We start from the raw sequence: 17,903 nt of genomic DNA on the forward strand, positions 1-17,903 counted from the left end.
CTAATAATACTGCCTAAGGGAAGCATGTATAAAGTGAATAAAATTGGTCCTAGCACAGACCCTTGTGGAACTCCATAATTAACTTTAGTCTGTGAAGAAGATTCCCCATTTACATGAACAAACTGTAATCTATTAGACAAATATGATTCAAACCACCGCAGCGCAGTGCCCTTAATACCTATGACATGCTCTAATCTCTGTAATAAAATTTTATGGTCAACAGTATCAAAAGCAGCACTGAGGTCCAACAGAACAAGCACAGAGATAAGTCCACTGTCCGAAGCCATAAGAAGATCATTTGTAACCTTCACTAATGCTGTTTCTGTACTATGATGAATTCTAAAACCTGACTGAAACTCTTCAAATAGACCATTCCTCTGCAGGTGATCAGTTAGCTGTTTTACAACTACCCTCTCAAGAATCTTTGACAGAAAAGGAAGGTTGGAGATTGGCCTATAATTAGCTAAGATAGCTGGGTCAAGTGATGGCTTTTTAAGTAATGGTTTAATTACTGCCACCTTAAAGGCCTGTGGTACATAACCAACTAACAAAGATAGATTGATCATATTTAAGATTGAAGCATTAAATAATGGTAGGACTTCCTTGAGCAGCCTGGCAGGAATGGGGTCTAATAAACATGTTGATGGTTTGGATGAAGTAACTAATGAAAATATCTCAGACAGAACAATCGGAGAGAAAGAGTCTAACCAAATACCGGCATCACTGAAAGCAGCCAAAGATAACGATACATCTTTGGGATGGTTATGAGTAATTTTTTCTCTAATAGTCAAAATTTTGTTAGCAAAGAAAGTCATGAAGTCATTACTAGTTAAAGTTAATGGAATACTCAGCTCAATAGAGCTCTGACTCTTTGTCAGCCTGGCTACAGTGCTGAAAAGAAACCTGGGGTTGTTCTTATTTTCTTCAATTAGTGATGAGTAGAAAGATGTCCTAGCTTTACGGAGGGCTTTTTTATAGAGCAACAAACTCTTTTTCCAGGCTAAGTGAAGATCTTCTAAATTAGTGAGACGCCATTTCCTCTCCAACTTACGGGTTATCTGCTTTAAGCTACGAGTTTGTGAGTTATACCACGGAGTCAGACACTTCTGATTTAAAGCTCTCTTTTTCAGAGGAGCTACAGCATCCAAAGTTGTCTTCAATGAGGATGTAAAACTATTGACGAGATACTCTAACTCCCTTACAGAGTTTAGGTAGCTACTCTGCTCTGTGTTGGTATATGACATTAGAGAACATAAAGAAGGAATCATATCCTTAAACTTAGTTACAGCGCTTTCTGAAAGACTTCTAGTGTAATGAAACTTATTCCCCACTGCTGGGTAGTCCAACAGGGTAAATGTAAATGTTATTAAAAAATGATCAGACAGAAGGGAGTGTAGAAGAATTTTTAGGTCCATATTTGAACTGTGATGAACTATCAAGTGTCCTGATCCGAACTGTATGTCCTCTGGTTGAACTAGCAGGTGTTCAACCCAAAAAAAGGGCTCTATTAGTCATTTAGTCTGTCAGGGGCTTTCCAAGGCCTTTTAGGTGCTTTCCCGCAGGCCACGTGCGGGGGCCTCAGGCCAGCTGCACGCGTGGCTGAGGCCACGTGCGGAGGGGGCCTCAGGCCAGCTGCACCTGTGGCTGAAGGTCTTTTAAAAAAATCAGTTGTAAATCCTTCATGTTTTAATGGGAGCATTTGTCACATTGAAATAATGGCCTAACACCTGCTTAGGGTTCACTAGAGGACGCTTCCAATAGAAAACCATGTCTTGGGAATGAAATAAATAAAAAAGTCGAAGGAGGAGCGATGCCCGCGGGTCTCCAATAAATAGACGAGCGCGGTTGTCATATTCAGTCTCTCTAGAGGACTCAGTTTGTCTAAGCTTTGTGTCAAAGGCTTAAATAAACTTAAAAACTCTGTGCATTTTATCTTGCTTAAGGCTGAATTATTCTAAAGTGTTGTGTCATTTTCTAGCATATCACTTGCAATTAGTTTGTGTTATCTAAAAGATGACATCCTGAGAAGACTAAAGACGAGCCGCGACAGAACTTGGCGAGCCAGCTTCAGGAGGGTCCAGGGGCATTCCGGCAGCCTGGGGCAGTCCAGCTCATCCCTCCAGACCGTAAATAACAGTGATCACGACTAAAAGGTAAGCAGAAACCTTTTATAATTTCTGCACGATCTGGAGGAGTGAGTCGGGATTTCCGCCCAAGTTGACAGGTGATATTTTTTAATTGCCTCTTACCCAAAAGAACCTGGACTAAGAAAATTGATAAGAGACTAAAAAAAGATAAGATTGAAAATTATCAGGCCTTGTAGATAAAATGCTCAGAAGGTGTGTGTGTTCCCGGGAAAAAGAATGTCTGTGTGAGTGAAAGGTCAGGAATGTTCATGAACTCTGGTGCGGAAAGAGTGCGTGGAGAACTAACCTGGATGCTTGGGGAATAATTGGTGTTGAAATTTGTTACTAACGTGCCGGCTGATAGCATGCGCTGTAGGGGTTAATTTAGGGGAGTATACTGACAAATAGATACAAGGTAATACAAGGTTATTTAAAGAGTTTAACAGAGACTGAAGTGAAATAAGTGACAAAAAAGAGTTTAACAAGAGAATACGTGCAGAGAAAGCACAAGATAAGCGCCTGAGGGGGCGCAGTAGAAATACCGTACATGATAAAGAGATTTAAAGAGGAAAGTGCAAAGTGGCACCGCTGACAGTAAGTAAAAGAGCTCAATAAAGGACGTCATTTTTTAAGAAAAGAGAAAAACTATAAAAAAAAATAAAAAAAAATAAATGAAGAGTTAGTGCAGAATACATGAGAATTAATGAAGCAGAAAAATAGTGCAGTAAGGCACCAGATACACGCTTGTGGGGCGTGGGAGAAGAATAAGTAATTAAGTACACAGTAATATGAGTTTTTTATAAGACAAGAAAAAGAGTATTTTCAGTGCAAAGGCACATTAAGCTCACGAGGAGCTCAGTAAGTGAAAAAAAAAGGTAGAAGAAAGTGCAGAAAGGCACAGGATACGCATGCGAGGCGCGGTAAGGCGTAGAAATAAATGAAATATTGTATGCTCAGAAAGGAGCTTGTGAAAATAATATAGTAAGCACAGGATACGCACGCGAGGCGCGGTAAGGCGTAGAAATAAATGAAATATTGTATGCTCAGAAAGGAGCTTGTGAAAATAATATAGTAAGCACAGGATACGCACGCGAGGCGCGGTAAGGCGTAGAAGTAAATGAAATATTGTATGCTCAGAAAGGAGCTGGTGAAAAATAATATATTAAGCACAGGATACGCACGCGAGGCGCGGTAAGGCGTAGAAGTAAATGAAATATTGTACGCTCAAAGAGGGCTTGAAAAAAGTAATATATGAAGTTGCTGACAGCGCCGGAGAAGCTGTCTAACGTGAAGAAGAGATACATGCTTAAACAGAACACATTGGTGTTAAGTGAATAAAAAGGTTGTTTAAAGCCGCGGAGTGAAAAGTGGCAGAAGTCTAGATAGAGATATATAGAAAGTTGTTTTTAATAATTTTTGTGTATAAAGCTTTTGAAGATTGGTGTGTGGGAGAGTGGAGAGTAATCTGTGTAAAGCTGTGAGAACTTGCAGGCTGGCTGACATACAAGATTCATGTGAAAGAGTACGAGGGGAAGGTATTTAGACCCAACAGGAGGACTTGGGAGGTGCATGACAGGCAGAGAGGAAAGTGTGAAACAGACAGTGAAGAAAAAGACAGGAGAAGAGTGCTATGTAAATACAGAGAAGGTAGATATTATTTCAAAGAGAGAAAACTAATAAACAAACATAGCAGAAAAAGACGAGAAGCAGAAAGTTAAAAAAAAAAAAAAAAATTAAATTAGAAGGGAAATAGAAAGTCGGGAGCAAAGACATTAGGAGGTGTTAGGGTTGTAAGAGGATTAAATAAATAAAGTTGGTTATAAATCAAAAGAGATAAAGCTTAGATTATAGTGAAAAAGCTGACAGACTGATCAATGCTTGGGACAGTCATTGATGGGAGACTTAAGTGATGATGAAATAATACTCCCAGAACATTACTTGACTGACGGAGACATCGAAACCCAGGGAATCAGGACACATTTTTGGCTGGAAAGGACCTATTTTGACAGGGTAGGAGCAGAACATTGGCAGGACAAACAAGAGATCAATCAGAAATTATGGCAGATTACTAAGGTAATCAATCTGAAGCAAAAGAAAGAACAATTCCCTCTAATTAATTGGGAGCTGCTGATAAGACGTCTGTGGCATCAGGGTTTAACCCCGTGGCTGGAGCTGCTTTGTGCTGACCCTAATAAAGAACTTAGCATACCATTAAATCATTTAGTAACACTACCAACCGATCCAGGTGAAGAACTGTTTCCTAGGTTGACTCTGACTGTGGTCCCAAGGAAGGTTCGGTGGGAAACAGGTAAATTTTCATATTTAGTTAAAGAAAAAGAAGACGGGCATAGCAGTTGGAAATTTAATCCTTTTAAGGGTTTAAAATACAAAACAGGTGTTACAGCCAGCAAGTTATTGGTCTGGATCAGGACAGCCCCTGAGGGACTACCAGAATACCATAGAAACACCTCACATAGCGTTTGTCAGGGTTACATGGGTAACTCTCAAGGTCAAGGTCGGGAAAGTACCCCGCTAGACTTAGTACTAAGAAAATATCCAGGAAAACGCACTAAGGCCAACCAATGTATGAGAAAGTGGCACAAAAGGTCACATGGGGGCAGGCAATGGCCTTTGGTGGGATCATTTGATCCGGTGATGTGTGAAGCAGTTGCGGTAGAAATACAGAAAAAAGAAATTAAAGATCAGCAGAAGAACGTAAAAAACAACAAAAAACACACTGAAGAAAAAGAAGTTTTGGCCTTGTTCAAGCAGGAAGCACAGAGGCTACAGCAGAAAAGAGAAAAAATGACAGAGGAAAGATCCAAAGAGACTAAAGCCAGTGCACCGAGCTGGGAATCAGAGCCACCCCCATATAAACGTCATGATATGGGAAAGACAGCTGGACAATTTGTATTAGGAACTCGTGAAGAGGACCAAGGCATGGATGTGGAGGGCAAATTCACACTGACACTAAAAGCTCGAGAGCCACAAGGAGACAGGTCCTCAGTCTGTCAAATGGATCATACAAGGTCTCCAAGTCCGAAAGTAAGTGGTCGCACACCACGACCAGCAGGGGGGGCCACAAATAACAGTGACACGGAGGCAGACGAGGATAAAGAGAGAGACCTGAAGGCTCCGCCTGCACATCGAGGTCCACTGAAAACCGTCCCCTCCCACCATAAGTCAGCCGACTGGACCTTCACAGGCTATAGAGGCTCTGAAGAGTGGCACAAGAGCTTCTGTGACACACTGGATCTGGCCAGAAGAGATAATGAAGAACTAGCTGAGCAACTTCGGCTAGCGAAGGAAAGAATACAAAGACATAGGGACGCCGAGGAAAGAAGAATATTACAACAATCGACGCCCAATCAAGGGAATCACATTATAGAGCCACCCACCCGAAAAATTTCTGGTGAGATCATCATTGAGACTGCAAAAGAGGCCCGACTCAGGCAAAGACAACAATGTGTAGCCAAAGACATAGCGGCTTTAGAACAGAATATAACCGACTGGATGGACTGCCTGGAACCAGTCAGTCGCACTCGATCTGGAAGACAGTATGGAGCCTGCACAGAAGAAGAGGAGGACGAAGACCTCATATGCCCATTGGTGGTTAGAAATGGTCATCATGTGTATACCCCATGGAGCTGGACAGACATGGTGGGGCTGGCCAACAGGCTGCCAGACATCACCCAAGGAGCTGGGAGATGGATAACTGCCTTAGAAGAAGGCACTGCAGGGGTAACCTTGTCTTTAGGTGACATAAAAGCCTTGCTAATGCATGTCATGGGAAAACATGACACTGAAGAATTAGCAGGAAAGGTTGGACTAACACAAATGATGGGCACTAATCAACATGATGAAGTCCCCTTTAATCGCTATAGAAACTCCATGTGGGAAGGACTGAGAAGAAAGTACCCTGAGGTCTTGGATCCCTCTAAATTGGATGATGAGGAGTGGACACCTGAAGAGTGCCCAAAGAAGTTCCTGCACCGATTCCAGAAAAGATGGGCAGAGGAAACAGGAAATGCATGGAACCATTCTCCAGCAACTGAAATCCTGTTTAAAATAACTGTAAAAAAGGCTCTACCAGATGAGGTTCAGAAAGCCCTAGATGGAGTCGTGGGACTATCAAAAATGAATTGGGCTTTATACTCTGAGCATATTTGTCACCATCTTGAAATCTACAAGAAAGAAAAACAAAAAGAAGAAGATGCAGCAAAATCCCTGACGAAAAAATTGGTGCAGATGCAGTTGGGAGAGCTAACCAAAGTCAAGAAAGAAAAAACAAAGACCCAGGCACCAATGATGACCCCTGTTCCTTCTGAGTCGGCAAGCACAGGCCCTACGGCAAACACTGCTGCCACCTTACAGGCACCTGTGGTAACAGCCACACAGAGCCCCCAAGGAGCAGCAGGGAGCACTGCTGCAGGAGAAGTCTCAGCACCAGTGGAGCATCACTATCACTACCATAGCACTGGCACACCCGGAAATGGACCCACCTACAGTCATGGGTGGAGAGGAGAGTCACGGAACTTTCAAGGTCAAAGAGGAGGGTGGCGAAGAGGATCTCGCCAACCTTCATTTGGAAGCAGATTCCAGAACTCAGCTCCCAGGAACAGTCAAGCGGGACCGCCTATGGGACCAACACCCCCAATAGGGGATCAACCTTCTAATGAGTGTTGGAGCTGTGGACAACCTGGACATCGAATGAGAAATTGTCCGGCCCGACCTTGGGTTGGACCCTCTGCCTATTGGCAATAGGGAGGCCTAGAGAAGACAGAGGGGGAAACGGTGGCATTGGCTATTTCGATGATACCTAAGGAAGAGCCAACCGTCACCGTTAATATACAAAACAGAGATTTCCCTTTCATGGTGGATACAGGGGCAACATACTCTTGCATAGGGAAAATGGGCGCTCATCTCCCCCTCTCTGGGTCTGTAATTAAGACCATCGGCTTCTCTGGGAAAACTCAAATAATACCGTTTACACGCCCACTTCCTGTAACGATTGCAGGAAAAACAATTGAAGCACCCCTGTTATACTCACAAAATACACCTGTGAATTTGCTGGGAAGAGACATTTTATGTAAGCTACAAACCCAGATAGTGTGTACCCATCAAGGACTGCAAATACACTTTCCTGACGAAGCACTCGCCAACATTATGGTGCTTATGGACATGGAAAACAAGGTCCGACCTGTGCAACCCATGGTATACTGGCTGAAGTTACAACCAGAAAATTCAAATCTTCAACTGGAATGGGAAAAATGGAAGCCCTGGGCAGAACAACACTATGGAGCAGTATGTACACCTAGTTTACCTTTACATGTCACCCTGATGTTCGATGCCAAACAAGAACAAACTGACTATGCATGCTGCTGGGATGCATTGATGAATCAACGGCTGTTTCACATAACCACCACAGAAATTTATTTAGGCCCCCAAGGGGCCGCAGCTTCTGTCAAGCTAACTTCAGCTGAACAACAATGGTATCAAGTGCCGAATGCCACACCTCATGTGACCCTTTTAGTCTCAGAAAAAGTATGAATCCCATGACCTAGGTCCAATGGTAAAGACAGCCTCAGAAGTTGAAGAATGGCAAAACATGGAAAGTCCACAAGTACATCTGTCAAAAGACCAGCAGTTTATACGAATTAATTTAAAAGTAAATGATGAGGCTATAGCTCAAAAAGTGGAGCTCAATCCTAGACCAGAGGGACAGATGGTGTTATCGGCCCAACAAGAGAGATTGTTAGAGCAAATACCACCAGTGGTGTGGTCCAAAAGCAAAACGGATGTAGGACTAGTAAAAACAGCCTTACCAGTAAAAATAAAAGTAAAACCGGGAGCAAAACTGCCTCACCAAAGGCAGTATCCATTAAAACCTCAGGCTATTGAAGGCATAAAACCAGTAATCAAGGGACTAATGGCAGCTGGAGTTTTAATAAAAACTGCAAGCCCATGCAATACTCCTATCTATCCTATCCCTAAAAACAATACCAAAGAGTATCGGCTGGTACATGATCTGCGTCCTATCAATGTAATAATAGAAATGGATGCACCTATAGTACCTGATCCGCATACTATACTATCAAGCATCCCTGCTGGAGCAGAATGGTACACAGTAATAGATCTGTGTTCAGCCTATTTCAGTGTGCCTGTGCACCCAGACTCACAACATTTGTTTGCATTCACATTTCTGGGACAACAGCTAACGTATACACGGCTACCTCAGGGACTGAACCTGTCCCCAGCCATCTTTAACAAAGTCCTGGCTGAAGATTTACAACACCTTGACATACCCAGTACATTGGTGCAATATATGGATGATCTCCTTATTGCATCAGAGACTCAAGAACAGTGTGAAAAAGATTCATTAATTGTATTGCATGCATTGGCAGATGGAGGTCATAAAGTAAGTAAGGACAAATTGCAGTTCTGCAAACAACAAGTAGAATACTTGGGAAGACAGTTGTGTGGGACCACGCGATGTATAGCCCCAAGCCAAGTGGAGGCTATAATCAAGGCTCCCAAACCCCAAACAGTGGGACAGATGCTTTCATTCCTTGGGATGGCAGGGTACAGTCGGCCGTGGATTTGTGATTATGCTATAAAAACTGCACCTTTGCGTGCCATGATTAGAGCAGTGGGGCAAACAAGCAATGCAGCTCTCCTCGTCTGGACAGATCAGGCAACGGGAGCTTTTGAGGCCCTAAAAACAGACATGCAATCTGCTCCCGCGTTAGGTAACCCAGATTATGGGAAACCTTTCCATTTGTATGTTACTGAAAAAACTGGATATGCTTGTGCTGTACTAATGCAGGAAACAAATGAAGGAAAACAACCATTGGCCTATTATAGTACAAAGCTTGACAACATTGAAACGGGATTGCCACCATGCTATCAGGGTCTAGCAGCAGCTGCCTTTGCATTTCAAAAAGCATCATCCATAATCATGGGACATGCAGTAACGTTGTACACGTCGCATCAGTTACATGCCCTGCTAACCAGTCAACGTTTTGTCTTAACACAAGCTAGACGCACTGGATATGAAGTTGTGTTGTCCGCTCCAGAAATAACAATACAACGTTGTCACACGGTGAATCCCGCCACCAAATTGACCACACCGTTAGATGGTACTCCACATAACTGTGTGGCAGAGACAGAGAAATTTTTGAGAGCCAGAGAACATTTGTATAATCACGCCATAGATGCAGATCTAACCCTGTTCGTGGATGGCTCATGCTTTCGGGATGCCGCGGGATTGCATGCGGGTATGGGGATTGTTAAACTAAACACGGATGGCGAAACCTTTGAATTACTGGAGTCCCAAGGAATTGATCAGCCTTGTTCAGCCCAACTGGCAGAAATCAAAGCCTTAACTATGGCTTGCCAGATAGCTAAAGATCAACGTGTTAATATCTACACAGACTCAGCCTACGCTTATGGCGTATGTCATGTACATGCAAACATTTGGAAACAAAGGGGATTCCTGAGAGCAGATGGCACCCCTGTCACTCATGGAGAAGCGATTTCCCAACTGTTACAAGCTCTCCAATTACCGTCTGAGGTAGCCATCATTAAATGTGCAGGTCATCAAAAGAATAATAACATCATAGCTCAAGGTAACAATCTAGCAGATGACGCAGCTCGCAAAGGAGCACAAGGAGAAAATATGTTTCCCCTGCTAACCATCCAAGATTGTGCCCCACTGGTTTCACTTGACGCACTGATAGTGGCTCAAAGTAGGGCCAGTGGAGAAGAAAAACGAATGTGGGTTAAACGAGGCGCTATTGAGACACGCAGTCAGGGGCCAGCGGACAAGCTGTGGCGCAGTAGTCATGGACATTTTGTGTTACCCACCAATTTATTACGACATGCAATCATTTGGGCCCACGGACCCGATCATTGTTCGCGAGTCCAAATTATGAACAAACTAAAAGCTGTCTGGTGGTCACCATATATGGCAGCAACAGTGGACCGTTTGTTGAATGAGTGTGAGGTATGTGCACAGTACAATGTCCGGAAATCATTCACAGCCCCTTTAGCCCACATTCCGGTCCCTGATGGGCCATTCAGACATCTTATGATGGATTTCATAGACATGGGAGCTGAAAATCGAGTTAAACGAATGAGATATGTTTTGGTAGTGATATGCAGATTCAGCCGATGGATTGAGGCAGTAGCCTCTGCAAATCAAGACCATAAAACGGTAGCCAAATTCTTGTGCCGAGATGTCTTTCCAAGATTTGGCATTCCAGATACTATCTCATCTGACAACGGTAGGGCTTTTGTAGCCAAGGTTACACAAGAAACATTCAAACAATTGGGTATCAAACAGAAGTTTGGGTGTGTTTATCACCCTCAATCAAATGGGGCAGTGGAACGGGCTAATGGCATTTTAAAGAACAAACTAGCAAAAATCATAGCAGACAGCAATGGCAAACTAACCTGGCTGGATGCGTTGCCGCTTGCTTTATTGTCAATGCGCTCACAAACTAACCGACTAACCCATTTGACACCATTTGAAGCTCTTACAGGTCGGCCGATGCCTATTCCATACCTGAGAGGACCCTACGAAGGACCATCGCTGGAGCAGCTACAAGACGAATGGCATAATTATCTGAGACAGTTAACCCAAATACACAAAACTATCTTTTTGCAGGTCAAAGGTGCTACAGAAGACAGAGAAGCAGAGATTCCACTCGAAAATCAGAGCATCCAGCCTGGTGATCTGGTTTACGTCAAGGTGTTCAAAAAGAAGTGGGACAGGCCCCGCCGAGAAGGTCCTTTTAAAGTTATTCTTGCCTCACGTACAGCAGTCAAAGTAGACGGTAAGGACACTTGGTTTCATTTAAACCACTGCTGTAGGGTTGGTGGCCCAGCGCCCCTGCGGCCTCGGCAAGCTCGTCTTGGCAGAGCCGCCGGGCCAAGGGGGGAAGCAGGAGAAGCCAGAGACCCTACAGCAGCACCGAGGGACGGCCACGCCTCCCTGCAGCCAGAAGAAGCACAGAGGGAAGGCCACGCCTCCCTGCAGCCAGGCGAACACCGGCCAAGGCGCTCACAGAGACTGATTGAACAAAGACGACGCACAGCTTCAGAGAGTAGTGGATCCCTGCCAGATAGAGCAGCGACAGACTCAGATGCAGACTCAGAGACAACTGGAGACGTAGGCCAACAGACAGACAGAAATACAGACCGACAGATAGACAGGCCACAGGAGACATCAGACTCGGACAGCAACTCAGTAGATTTACCGACAGAAGAACCGCAGGAAGTACAACCCAGACAAAGCACAGATACACCACACATCCCTAGTGACAGCTCATCTAGTGACGGCTCACTTAGTAGCACATCTAGTAGCACATCTCAACAGTCATCAGAGCAATGATTAAGGAATTATTCAAGGGATTGACAATACTACTGGTGGTCAGTATGGGAGAAAATAGACATCCAAAACATACAACGGACTGTGCCGTGGCCATGGCCGCAATAGCAGCTAAACAAGGCATTCTAAACACAGGAAAAACATATAATTTGGTATACATTAAATCAAAAGCCTACAAGAACATAGGAATACAGGGAAAGCTGGGGGATTACATATTAGGCGAAGCCATTAGCATCAAATGTGAAGAGGAGGGAACACTCAACATAGAGGTAATTTGTGATAAAAGAGGATGCAGGGAAACCAAGCAAGACGTAACTGTTACAGTACATGAAGCCACAAAATGGGTAAAAATCAAACCAAGGAAAAAGAGGACAATTAGAAGCCTAGAAACAAGCAGTCACTTAGGGAGATGGGATCCCAGTACAGACCTAGCCCGCACACAAGGGTTGAAGACCAATTTATTTTACCAATGGTTGAAATTTTCGGCTAGGCAGATCAGTGAAAAGCCTTGCATAGCCTGTCACCGGAAAGGTGTGATACCTCAGGCTAAACCCCTACCTGATATCAACAACTGTTATAGGAGTCCCCAACATAACTCAGACCAAGCAGAATGCTATACACAATGTGTTATGAAAATGGCAGTAGGTGATGAAAAATATGCTGCCGACAGTAAACTTTGTCCAGTGCCCCTAAGTACAGAAGGAACCGTTCCACCTATGATTAAAATAGAGAAAGGGATGATACACCCATTCTGTATAGCTAAAGGCTTAGTAGCACAATACATAAGCGATTGGCAGGTAGGGACGACCCAGCCAAAACACCACATACAGTGTATGCAAAAGCAGCAAGAATACAAACCGGCCAAAACAGCATGGAACATTACCGTCTGTCACACCCTGCCAGCAGCAGGCATACAGTGTGAACAAATAGTACCGGCCACAGGGGGGTCGGTAATTGGACTGAATCTCACCCATGCTTCATGGGTATCTACTCCAAATTTAGCTAAGGGAACGGTACCCTTAGCTGACATCTTTTGGATATGCGGACAAAGAAGGAAACTCCTGTCATCGCTGTCCCCTAATTGGAAGGGCCTTTGTGCTCCTGTGATGCTCACAGGAGCTATAACAGTAATTGAAATGCCAAATTCAATACAACCCATGCCACAGAAACTTCGTAAGAAAAGAGGAATAATGACGTTTAAAACAGACTACAACATCACAGTAAGAAACGGGATACCAGAAGGGATACCCCGACAGTTAGAAGCCATAGACAGTAGCAGAGTTAAAGCAGATGAAGATGCGGATAAATGGGGATGGGCATTGGCTCTGTTTGGGGTTACTCCAAAAATCCGTTCTAGGTTCCAGGAGGTGCAGTGGATTAATTACTTGTGGTATAATCAGCAAAGATACCTGAACTGGACATTGGCAGCAGTAGGAGCCTTAACCGAACAACTGCACGCCACCTCGCTAATGACAATGCAAAATAGATTAGCTATCGAGATGATGATGGCTGATGAACAAGGAGTTTGTATTATGATCAAAGCCACCAAATGTTGCACAGCTATTCCCATGCGTACAGGGGAAGACGGAAATTTGACAGAGCTCTTAATCACACTTGAGGAGATGCAACAGGAACTGTTAAGTAACTCCATAGGAGGGAGAAATGAAACTGACGATTCTGGATACATTGTAGGGAATGGAATGAATATTGGCCCACTGTTTTCACTGTTTGGGACTCTAAGGAGAGGGTGGCTATCATGGAAAGACTGGTTATACCAGATAGGTGTAATCTTGGCACTAACAGGGGTGGCGGTCTTGCTGGTAATATGTTGTGGTATTCCCTTGATAAAATTTCTGGTCAATAAATTGATTTCATCCACAGTAGGACAGCTCCCACTGTTAGCCATCCGAGCCCTGGAAGAAAGCACAAACGAAACAGACAGAGAACCAGAATATATGGAAATGGATGAAATACCAATTATCCTCCCCGACAGCCCCCAGCTCCCTAATATTGTGGCGTACACCCCAGATAGGGAGGACTGGGACGGACCATGCTTGGTGATATTGTAGACGAGGAAGAAGACATGCACGCACATTTACATTCACACACATGCACCCACAAAAATGAGGGATAGGATAGACAATATCTGAAAGAATGACATGGAGCTGTAATAATGAACGTATATGTATATTACTAGGACACAGGAGTATGGCTGAGAGACCAGACTCCCCTGATCAGGGACCTATGCCTGATCTGCCTCTATCAAGTCTGATTGGACTCTCAGAACTGTTTGGAGAAGAGGATATACAGGAGGGATGGTCGAGACATGATTGGTCGCCACAGCCGCCATCCATCCAGCAGCTAAACCAGTTGGCAACAGAAGGATCTTCATCGTTCCAGCACCTGGCGATGACGGCTTCACAGAATCTGCCTGCAGCAAGAGTCGGCCCGAGGACTCCACCATCACCTGAAGGACCCTTTGGACTCAGGAACACACCCCTTCCGCAGATGCCATGGAGACAGTCACATGTGCCAGTGGCAACGATACCCTCCAGGGGAGGCAGCCAAGGTCGGCCATATGCAGCAACTGCCCGAGTGCATCCTAGACCCAATTCACTGCTAGGCCCTGTCCCCAGGCACCCCCAAGGCAGGAGAGATATTCTGATCAGCCCAGTACCTCTGGAGGAGGATCAGCAGGGGTGGACCTTAGTCGAACTCACCCACCAGGACAGAGGGGAGCTTTGTACAGGCTACTAAATGCCCAGAGTGTCCCAACCACTTGCCTGTGCGACATCAACAATACTCCCCCCACACACGAAATGCCTTCCCCCTTGTACTTCCTGTCCCCTGGACTGCACAACCTTAATCTGGTCATGGTCACCCCACAGGACATGGCAATCTTGGTTCGAGAGCTTCGTCTTCCACAAGAGTCTGTTCCAAAAACCTTGGAGCAGCTCCTGCCCCTCACAAATCACATTCCCCATGAGCTATTTGAGGAAATCATGCCACAACTAAGTCAGACAGCTGCATACCTGTTCAGGATACACCGTGACAATGCCAACATCTCTTGTGCTCAGGAGGGCCTCCATACTCAACTGTGTGGTCTTCAGTCTAGTATGGACATGCTAGCCTGCATGATGGAGCATATGGAAAGGGAACAGCTAGGGCTGGCCACCACCACCCTGAATGTGGGCAAGAATTCTCTGGGGGCCCTGTACAACCTGGCCAAGCAGCACAAGGAGCTGGAAAGATCCATCAGAGAACTGCACGACTGTCTGAAAGCCAGAATTCCTGATCCTTCCCCCACTACCCCTGAAAGGCCAACCTCCCCATGTTCCCCAACTTCTCCCAAAACTTCAGATGCTGAGTAAATGCTGAGGAGCGCGGACTGACGTAATGGCACTGAACACGGACTATGATCTTGGTTCTTGAGTTTGAATTGCGGACTGGTTTCAGAAATCTGAGTGTAAATAAAACAAAGAAGGATATATGTTAGTAACGAAGGTTGGGTAAATGTCTGTCCTTACCATCATCTGCGTAACACAGATAAAGCTAAATGCATACACATAGATATCACATTGCAAAGTTATAAAAAGGGGACCCTTACACGGCGTGTTTGTAGATTTAGTAGTAAAGATGCACCATAGGGACCCCTTTTTTCTTAAATTATAGCATGCCTCAAGAGACATGCATCGCCTAAATTTGGCGTCTAGCCAAAAAAGGCATTAGAAAACAAGCTGAAAAAGAAGAAAAACAAAGTGGAGAATGTTGAGAAATGGCCTATAATGAAAACCATTATACGATTGACTAAGGCAAATGACTTAAGGACGGACATGAAGGGAAACCATTTATTGTGTTTATCATTTAACTAGACATAGCTGCGCTAACCTTAGAATAGTTACTTGATTGGTTGACTAAATAGTGGTAACGTAGGGGTTATTTGATGCATTTAAATAATAAATGTGTGACGCTTTAACAAAATAATATGTAGAACCAAGTATAATGGGTTGGAGCCTCTGGTTGAGTGAGTCAATAGATGCCAGAAGATGATTGGTTGCACTGATGTCAATGTGAAGCCTTTACTTTGCCATGATTAAGAGGTTGATGTAACTTGTTTTATGTGGCCATTTTAAGTGCCTTGAATTACACCAAAACTCAATGTTTGAATGTCACCTTGTGTTGATATAATCCAGCTAATTGCTCACCTTGTGCCTTAGTATGTAGGTTCACCTGCACTGCAATATATTTACCGTGTGAAGTATCACTGATATTCATATCCGCACCAGAGTTATCAGTAACTCGAGTGATGTGTTTTTCTTTTTTATTGCAATGCACAAATGAGGATGTCTTGTCAGTAAACAACCCAAGAGTATAGTTGATGTAATGGGACTCTTTTGAGTCCCAGAGGAGGGACTGTAGAAGAATTTTTAGGTCCATATTTGAACTGTGATGAACTATCAAGTGTCCTGATCCGAACTGTATGTCCTCTGGTTGAACTAGCAGGTGTTCAACCCAAAAAAAGGGCTCTATTAGTCATTTAGTCTGTCAGGGGCTTTCCAAGGCCTTTTAGGTGCTTTCCCGCAGGCCACGTGCGGGGGCCTCAGGCCAGCTGCGCGTGTGGCTGAGGCCACGTGCGGAGGGGGCCTCAGGCCAGCTGCACCTGTGGCTGAAGGTCTTTTAAAAAAATCAGTTGTAAATCCTTCATGTTTTAATGGGAGCATTTGTCACATTGAAATAATGGCCTAACACCTGCTTAGGGTTCACTAGAGGACGCTTCCAATAGAAAACCATGTCTTGGGAATGAAATAAATAAAAAAGTCGAAGGAGGAGCGATGCCCGCGGGTCTCCAATAAATAGACGAGCGCGGTTGTCATATTCAGTCTCTCTAGAGGACTCAGTTTGTCTAAGCTTTGTGTCGAAGGCTTAAATAAACTTAAAAACTCTGTGCATTTTATCTTGCTTAAGGCTGAATTATTCTAAAGTGTTGTGTCATTTTCTAGCATATCACTTGCAATTAGTTTGTGTTATCTAAAAGACGACATCCTGAGAAGACTAAAGACGAGCCGCGACAGGAGTTTTCAGGGAATACTGTTAAGTCTTCCATCTCCATACCATAAGTCAGAACAAGATCTAAAATATGATTAAAGTGGTGGGTGGACTCATCTACCCTTTGAGCAAAGCCGATAGAGTCTAATAATAGATTAAATGCAGTGTTGAGGCTGTCATTCTCAGCATCTGTGTGGATGTTAAAATCGCCCACTATAATTATCTTATCTGAGCTAAGCACTAAGTCAGACAAAAGGTTTGAAAATTCACAGAGAAACTCACAGTAACAACCAGGTGGACGATAGACAATAACAAATAAAACTGGTTTTTGGGACTTCCAATTTGGATGGACAAGACTAAGAGACAAGCTTTCAAATGAATTAAAGCTCTGTCTAGGTTTTTGATTAATTAATAGGCTGGAATGGAAGATTGCTGCTAATCCTCCACCCCGGCCCGTGCTACGAGCATTCTGACAGTTAGTGTGACTCGGGGGTGTTGACTCATTTAAACTAACATATTCATCCTGCTGTAACCAGGTTTCTGTTAGGCAGAATAAATCAATACGTTGATCAATTATTATATCATTTACCAACAGGGACTTAGAAGAGAGAGACCTAATGTTTAATAGACCACATTTAACTGTTTTAGTCTGTGGTGCAATTGAAGGTGCTATATTATTTTTTCTTTTTGAATTTTTATGCTTAAATAGATTTTTGCTGGTTATTGGTGGTCTGGGAGCAGGCACCGTCTCTACGGGGATGGGGTAATGAGGGGATGGCAGGGGGAGAGAAGCTGCAGAGAGGTGTATAAGACCACAGCTCTGCCTCCTGGTCTGGATATCATCGCATTCAGATTTTTGAACAGCCCAAAAATCCTGGCTGCGGACATGCGTGCCTCTTCGGATGATCACGGGCGTGTTCGGATGACGGCCGACTCATACAGGCATGTTACACGGATATTGCGGATGTTTGGCGAATATGGGCCAATTTTGTGCGCAATCTGCTGGGATAGGCTCCAGCCCCCAAGACCCGATCTTGGATAAGCATTTGAAGATGTGTGTGTGTGTGTGTGTGTGTGTGTGTGTGTGTGTGTGTGTGTGTGTGTGTGTGTGTGTGTGTGTGTGTGTGTGTGTGTGTGTGTGTGTGTGTGTGTGTGAAATCTTTCTTTACTTTTCAAAGAAGCAGCATTGGAGGGTCATGGGTTCAATCCTCTGGCCAGGCAGGGGCTATTACTAAAGAGCCCTAGAGCAGAAGTCTTTAGTCCGATCATGTCAGGAGCCCGATGTGGCAGCACGTGTTCGTTATAGGAAATGAAAAGTACCCCTTTTTCAAGAAGACTTC

At 44.2% G+C, this 17,903-nt stretch overlaps 1 protein-coding gene across 1 annotated transcript in view; it reads right to left on the reverse strand.

Annotated features, from left to right (window-relative positions):
• arhgap24 (Rho GTPase activating protein 24) overlaps positions 1 to 17,903 on the reverse strand; it is a 146,301-nt gene that overhangs the window by 91,151 nt on the left and 37,247 nt on the right. The gene's annotated exons all lie outside the window — the stretch shown is intronic.

This window comes from Thalassophryne amazonica, chromosome 17, assembly GCF_902500255.1.
Source record: "Thalassophryne amazonica chromosome 17, fThaAma1.1, whole genome shotgun sequence".
Taxonomy (NCBI): Eukaryota; Metazoa; Chordata; class Actinopteri; order Batrachoidiformes; family Batrachoididae; genus Thalassophryne; species Thalassophryne amazonica.